Consider the following 7,275-nt stretch of genomic DNA (forward strand, 5'->3'; position numbering starts at 1 on the left):
TAAAATGCATCCAAGAGAGCTTTTTATGCCAATGCATCCAAGAGAGCTTTTTATGCCAATACGCGGAAAATCCTGCATGGGAGGAGCCGATAGTGGATCTAGTTTTAGGGAATGAAGCAGGGCAAATGGATGAAATTTCCGTGGGGGAGCATTTTGGAAACAGTGACCATAACTCACGAGAATTTAAGGTAGTTATGGAAAGGGACAAAGATAGACCGAAAATTAAGGTTCTTAATTGAGGGAGGGCCAATTTTAATAAAATAAGACAGAAACTGTTCAAAGCTAACTTGGAGCAGCTACTTGTTGGAAAATCTACATCAGAACAGTGGGATTTATTCAAAAAAGGAAATAGAGAGAGTACAGGGCCAACATGTTTCCATGATAGTGAAGGGTGGGAGCAATAAGTCCAGAGAACCCTGGATGTTAAGGGATGGGTTGGATAAAAAAAAGGGAGGCTTATGGCAGATACCAAAGGCTCAAAACAGCAGAAGCCCTGAAGGAATATAGAAAGTGCAGGAGGGTTACTTGAGCAATAAAATGGGAGAGCGAGGAGGGGGCATGAAAAGGCACTGGCAGGTAAAATAAAAGAAAATCCAAAGGTTTTATAAGTATAGATGGATATCATAGTTACCCGATACCAAAACGTGACGAGTTGACCAGTGAGATGGCTCATGCCAAATTCTTTACTAAGCTGGACACCTCCAAGGGTTTTTGGCAAATACAGCTGGACGCGTCCAGTCGCAAGCTGTGCACGTTCAACACCCCGTTCGGTCACTACTGCTACAACCGGATGCTTTTTGGGATCATATCTGCCTCCAAAGTATTTCACCGCATCATGGAGCAGATGATGGAGGGCATCGAGGGGGTGCGAGCATACGTTGATGACGTAATTATCTGGTCCACAACGCCCCAGGAACACATCGCTCGCCTCAAGAAGGTATTCCAGAGAATGCATGAACATGGTCTCCAGCTCAACAGGGCCAAGTGCTCATTTGGTCAATCGCTCATTAAGTTCCTGGGTGACCACATCTCGCAGCAGGGCGTGCGGCCAGATACCGACGAGGTCTCGCCGATCAACGCCATGAAGACCCCGGAGGGCAAGAAGGCGGTCCTCCGCTTCCTCAGGATGGTCAACGTCCTCGGGAAATTCATTCCCAATATGACATCCCACACCACGGCCCTCAGCCATCTCGTCAAGAAGTCGACGGAATTCCAGTGGCTGCCCACGCATGAAGAGGAATGGCGTGAGCTGAAAGCAAAGCTCACCACAGCCCCAGTTCTAGCATTCTTCGACCCAACTAAGGAAACCAAGATATCAACTGATGCAAGACAGGACGGCATTGGGGCGGTGCTCCTTCAGCGAGATGACTCCTCTTCCTGGGCTCCAGTAGCGTATGCCTCCAGGGCCATGACGCCCACTGAGCAACAGTACGCTCAGATTGAGAACGAGTGTCTGGGCCTCCTGACTGGATAGTCAAGTTTCACGACTACGTTTACGGCCTGCCAAAATTCACGGTAGAAGCGGACCACAGGCTTCTAGTCCATATAATCCAGAAGGATTTAAATGACATGAGACCTCGGTTACAGCGAATTCTTCTTAAGCTACGCCGCTACGACTTCAAACTTGTCTACACGCCAGGCAAAGAGCTGATCGTTGCAGATGCCCTATCCAGGTCCATTACCACACCTTGTGAACAAAGTGACTTCATCTGCCACATAGAAGGACAAGTGCAGTTATGTGCCACCAACCTTCCGGCCTCTGACGAACGGGTGGTCCAAATTCGTGAGGAGACGGCCAAGCTGCAGCGTGTGATGCAGCACCTTATCAATGGCTGGCAGAAGGGACAATGTCCCCAGTTCTATAACGTAAAAGACGACCTGACGGTGGTGGAGGGAATCCTTCTGAAACTCAACAGGATCGTAATTCCTCAGGGCATGCTGGGCCAACTCCATGAGGGTCACCTTGGGGTCGAGAAATGCTGACGCAGAGTTCCGGAGGCGGTCTATTGGCCGGGCATCAGCCAGGACATTGCCTACACAGTCCTCAACTGCCCTACCTGTCAGAATTTTCAACCAGCTCAACCCAAGAAAACGCTGCAACAGCACGAGATCGTGACCTCTCCGTGGTCCAAAGTAGGTGTGGACCTTTTCCATGCCAAGGGGCGTGACTACGTACTCCTGATCGACTACTTCTCTAGTTAACCAGAAGTGGTGAAACTGTCCGACCTCACGTCGAAGGCGGTAATCAAAGCCTGCAAAGAAACGTTCGCCAGGCATGGGATTCCGCTCACGGTAATGAGCGACAACGGTCCTTGCTTTTACAGCCAGGAATGGTCTGATTTTGCACAGTCCTACAACTTCCGTCACGTAACCTCCAGTCCCCACTACCCGCAGTCAAACGGGAAGGCCGAGAAAGGGGTCCATATTGTAAAGCGGTTGCTGTGCAAAGCTGCAGACTCAGGTTCTGACTTCAACCTGGCGATGCTGGCATACAGGGCAACCCCACTGCCCACTGGGTTGTCTCCAGCGCAGATGCTCATGAATCGCACACTGAGGACTTTCCAGCCATCCATGTTCCAGACCTTGACCACCTCACGGTCTTACAGAAAATGCAGCAGTCACGTGCCCAACAGAAGGCCACATACGATGCTCCTGCCATGGATCTACCCGAGCTGGCCCCAACTGATCATGTTCGTGTCCAGTTGCCTGAGGGCGGCTGGTCAGCCACAGCTGTTGTGATCAAACAAGTGGCCCAAAGATCGTTCCTTGTCCACATGGTTGATGGCTCCCTGCTACGGCACAACAGACGGACACTGCGAAGAGTTCCACGCCCGCTACCTGACCGAAGTGCCCCGCCGCCTACGATGCTTCCTCCGGACATACCCTGCCATGGGGCCTCCGATCTACCAGAAATCCTGCCGGCCCATGCGACCACCGCGATGGCGGCGATCCCGCCTATCCACATGCAGGCGGCTCCTGATCCACCTCTGCGGCGATCGACAAGAATTCGTCGCCCACCACAAAGACTGAATCTGTAGACTGAACTTTTGTACATTTTGTGACTTCATCGATTTAACCTCTGTAAATATTGTTTCGTTTGCCATGTATCTGCACTATCGACACCTTCCTATGTATATACGTTCATTTAGACACCTTTTGTATATAGTCAGGCATACATATATATATATACGCACGCACACCTTAGTATTTATTTATCTAAAAAAAAAGGGGAGATGTCATAATATCCACTCATGTATATAATGAGATGCAGATAGGCAGTGATTGACACACAGGATGACCAGTAAGCATACAACACAGTGCAGCCAATCACCAGACAGGACACCGCCACTATAAAGCCAGAGGGCACTAGGTTTCCCGCTCTCTCTGGACCCAGCCACTGAGACAGCCAGGGTCCACGAGCTAGCAAGTGCGGTAGCGAGTGAGTTTGGTCAGGCTACTATAAAGTCACCAATCATTTCAGTATAGTGTTAACCCACAGCTGAATATGTATATCAGTTCTATCGTTGAATAAAACAGTGTTGGATCTTCTTCAGTGTTAGACGTCTGTTTCTAGCTTCCCTGTATCGAGTGCAGTCCACATCAAACCTACCTGCCAACACATCAGGGGTGAGACCCATGCAGGCACGGGGAGGACATGCAAACACCGCATAGATAATCATCTAAGGCCAGAATTGAACCTGGGCCCATGGTGCTGTGATGCAGCAGTGCTAACCACTACGCCATCACGCCGCCCCTTTTCTTTGGCGAAGAGCTTGAAGCCAATCACTCAGGGCTGGGACAGAATCTGGCCCCTCTGCGCCGTGGGGCATCAGCGCTAACCACTGCACTAACATGTCACCCCTTTTCTTTGGTGAAGAGCTTGAAACATGTTTTGTTAGAGATGTTCAAAATCATGAGGGGTCAGGATGTAGAGAGGAACTGTCCCCATTCAAATGAGAGGGCACAGATTTAACATAACTGGCAAAAGAAGTCAGTGATGTGAGAAATATATTTTTTAACTTAGTGGGTGGTTAAGATTGGAATGCACTGTCTGAGAGTGTGGGAGAGGCAGGTTCAATCGAGGCTTTCAAAAGGGAATTAGACCGATATCTGCAAAGGAAGAATGTGCAGAGTTACGGGGTGATAGTGGGGAATGGAACTCGGATAGTTGCTCATGTGGAGAGACGGTGCTGGGACGATGGGCCAAATGGGCTACTTGGGCACTGTAATTATTCTATGATTCTGATTCAACAAGAAGGTGCCGTCTAAGAAAAGGCAGCAAATTACAGGCCAGTGAGCCTAACTTCAGTGGTAGGGAAACTACTGCAAAACATTCTGAGGGACAGAATTAATCTCCACTTGGAGAGGCAAGAATTAATCAAGAATTGTCAGCATGGTTTTGTCAAAGGGAGATCATAGGCGTGATTCTCCGACCCCCCCACCGGGTCGGAGAATCGCCGTGGGCCGGCGTGAATCCCGCACCCGCCATTTCCCGAATTCCCCGCCACCGGAGATTCAGCAGGGGCGGGAATCGCGCCGCGCCGGTCGGTGGAAATCCCCTGGCGATTCTCCGGTCCGTGATGGGCCGAAGTCCCGCCGCTGTCAACCCACGCCAGCCGGCGTGGATTGAACCACCTTTCGAACGGCGGGACAAGGCAGCGTGGGCGGGCTCCGGGGTCCTGGGGGGGCGCGGGGCGATCTGGCCCTGGGGGGTGGGCCTGTGCCGTGGGGGCACTCTTTTCCTTCCGCCTTCGCCATGGTCTTCACTATGGCAGAGGCGGAAGAGACCCCCTCCACTGAGCATGCACGGGGATGCCGTGAGCGGCCGCTGACGCTCCTGCGCATGCGCCTCACGGCAAAGTCATTTCCGCACCAGCTGGCAGGGCACCGAAGGCCTTTCCCGCCAGCTGGCGGGGCGGAATTCAGTCCGGCGTGGGCCTAGCCCCTCAAGGTGAGGGCTCGGCCCCTCAAGATGCGGAGAATTCCACACCTTTGGGGCGGCGCGATGCCGGACTGATTTGCGCCGTTTTTGGCGCCGGTCGGCAGACATCGCGCCGATTGCGGAGAATCCCGCCCCATGTCTTGCAAACATGATTGATAAGGCTTTTGACAAGGTCCCAGATGGGAGGCTGATGAAGACATTAAGAGCCTATGGGATCCAGGGCAATTTGGCAAACTGGATCCAAAACTGGCTTTGTGGTAGGAGGGTTAAAGATGAAGGTCGTTTTTGTGACTGGAAGCCTGTGTCAAGTGACGTTCCGCAGGAATTGGTGTTGGGTCCCTTGTCGTTAATAATACACATTAATGATCTAGATATGAATGTAGGAGGCATGATGAGTAAGTTTGCAGATGACATAAAAATTGGTGGTGTGATAAATAGCGAGGAGCAAGGTTTTAGATTACAGGACGATACAGGTGGGTTGGTTAGAAGGGCAGAAGAATGGCAAATGGAATTTAACCATTAAAAGTGTGGTGTAATGCAATTTTGGAGGACTAACAAAGGTATATAATGAATGGTCGGACCCTAGGAAGTACAGAGGATCAAAGGGACCTTGGTGTGCATGTTCACAGATCTCTGAAGACAGCAGGGCAGGTCAATAAGGTGGTTAGGAAAGCCTATGGGATTCTTGCTGTTGGGGTGATTCCCTTACAGAGTGGCCTGAAGTTGTACCCCCACCCAGGCATGCAGAGAAGGCCTGTAGACTTGCATGGCACTCTGGGCCAGCTCCTGGGTGCCTACCTGCAAGCAGCGGATCTGTTCCCTGAGTTGAATTGCTTGGCTGCCTCATAGGGTCAGCCGGCTTTCCGGGCCTAGAACCCGCCTCTCCCAAAACAGCCTGTGGGATCCTGCAATTGACACACCGGTCAGAGTTGATATTTTCAGGCCTGCCTATCTCTATTCCTGTGGGGGTCCCAAAGATTCAGTCCATGGTGTTAGTTGGGATAGAGTCAGCAGAGTTTCGACTGACCCCAAGTTTCCATAGGCTCTGTGGCCAGGAGAACAGGTGCAGCTGGAAGGTCGTTGCTTCAAAGGCAAATATGATGGATGCCGGCACGGTTGTTCTTGGTCACAGGGCCTTGCCACACTTCTTCACATTCACAGGATCACAGAGGGTGGGATTTTCCGGCCCTTCCAGCGTGTGTTTTGCAATGATGGCAGCAGCCCATCATTAGCACTATAGGATTTCTGTAATTCACACCCTCTGTTGCCGGGGAAACCGTGGTGGGGGTGGCGTTGCCGTTGGCGGAACTGGAAGATACCGGTGGGAATGGCTGGAACATCTCGCCCATATTCTTTAAAATGCAGAAGGAGGCCACTTGGCCCATCGAGTCTGCACTGGCTCTCTGAAGGAACATCCCACCCAGTTCCACTCCCCTGCCTTATCCCCAAATAGTTATTCTTGAGACACCATGCAGAGTATAATGTGCATTCCTATGCTGAGAAACACAAATCACCTTGTCTCAAAAGCAGCTAAAGTTCCTGCTGAATGTCGCTTCACATTTCTATACCATTTTGGGGGAAAAACATTCACTAATTATATCTGAGCGTTTTAAACAACTCCTCTTGCAATTTCAAACAAATAACTCTGTGAAAATTAGATCAATATTTTACTATAAATGACATCCTTCAGCTCAAGAATTACAAATGTAAATCCACAGTGAACATCAATATATGTGGCCTAACATTTCATCTACTCACTCTAGGCCTCTGAGAGGCAGAACTCATTTCCACTTTCATGCAATAATTGCATTAAGTTTTGAAGTGTCACATCTTGTTTACCTGTTTCAAACAGAGGGTATAATCAGCAAAGCTCGTACTGTTGACCCTGAGTCAGCAACCTCTCAGAGTGTTCAGACGGGCTGAGGGAGATGTGCTACACTGTCCATGACTTAGCAGAGAGAGAGTGCGTTGCCAGCCAAACCTGTTTTGCTGGTTTGTATCACGTGTAAAGCAATGGCTTACGTTGCTTGTTTGCAACAATCTCCCAGCACCCCGCCCACAACTGAGCTCTCACTGAGCAGAGGATAATTGGGTACCACGTCAAGAGACATGGTTGAATTCCTTTTTGCAAACATATACTTCATTCATTTTAGTAACTGAGGCAACCAGTTTATTGGAAGGGTTTATTGAACTATGTACAATACTCTGCGCCCGGCAGTAACTCTCTCCCAATCCAAGCCCCATTGGGACAACCAAAAGCATCTGGCCCCGCTTGAGCCTGCTTTATAAGTAAAACTAACGAGCTCCTGATGGGTGGCTTCAGCCCCCTACTT

At 50.3% G+C, this 7,275-nt stretch overlaps 1 protein-coding gene across 4 annotated transcripts in view; it reads right to left on the reverse strand.

Moving 5' to 3' along the window:
- Positions 1-6,932, reverse strand: part of pir (pirin) — a 173,147-nt gene extending 166,215 nt beyond the window's left edge. For all 4 annotated transcript variants that reach the window (XM_072514344.1, XM_072514346.1, XM_072514343.1 and 1 more), the window contains exon 1: positions 6,782-6,932. The gene's annotated coding sequence lies outside the window, so the exon portion shown is untranslated. The remainder of the gene's footprint in view (positions 1-6,781) is intronic.
- Between the last annotated feature and the right edge of the window lie 343 nt (positions 6,933-7,275).

This window comes from Scyliorhinus torazame, chromosome 8, assembly GCF_047496885.1.
Source record: "Scyliorhinus torazame isolate Kashiwa2021f chromosome 8, sScyTor2.1, whole genome shotgun sequence".
NCBI classification, from domain to species: domain Eukaryota; kingdom Metazoa; phylum Chordata; class Chondrichthyes; order Carcharhiniformes; family Scyliorhinidae; genus Scyliorhinus; species Scyliorhinus torazame.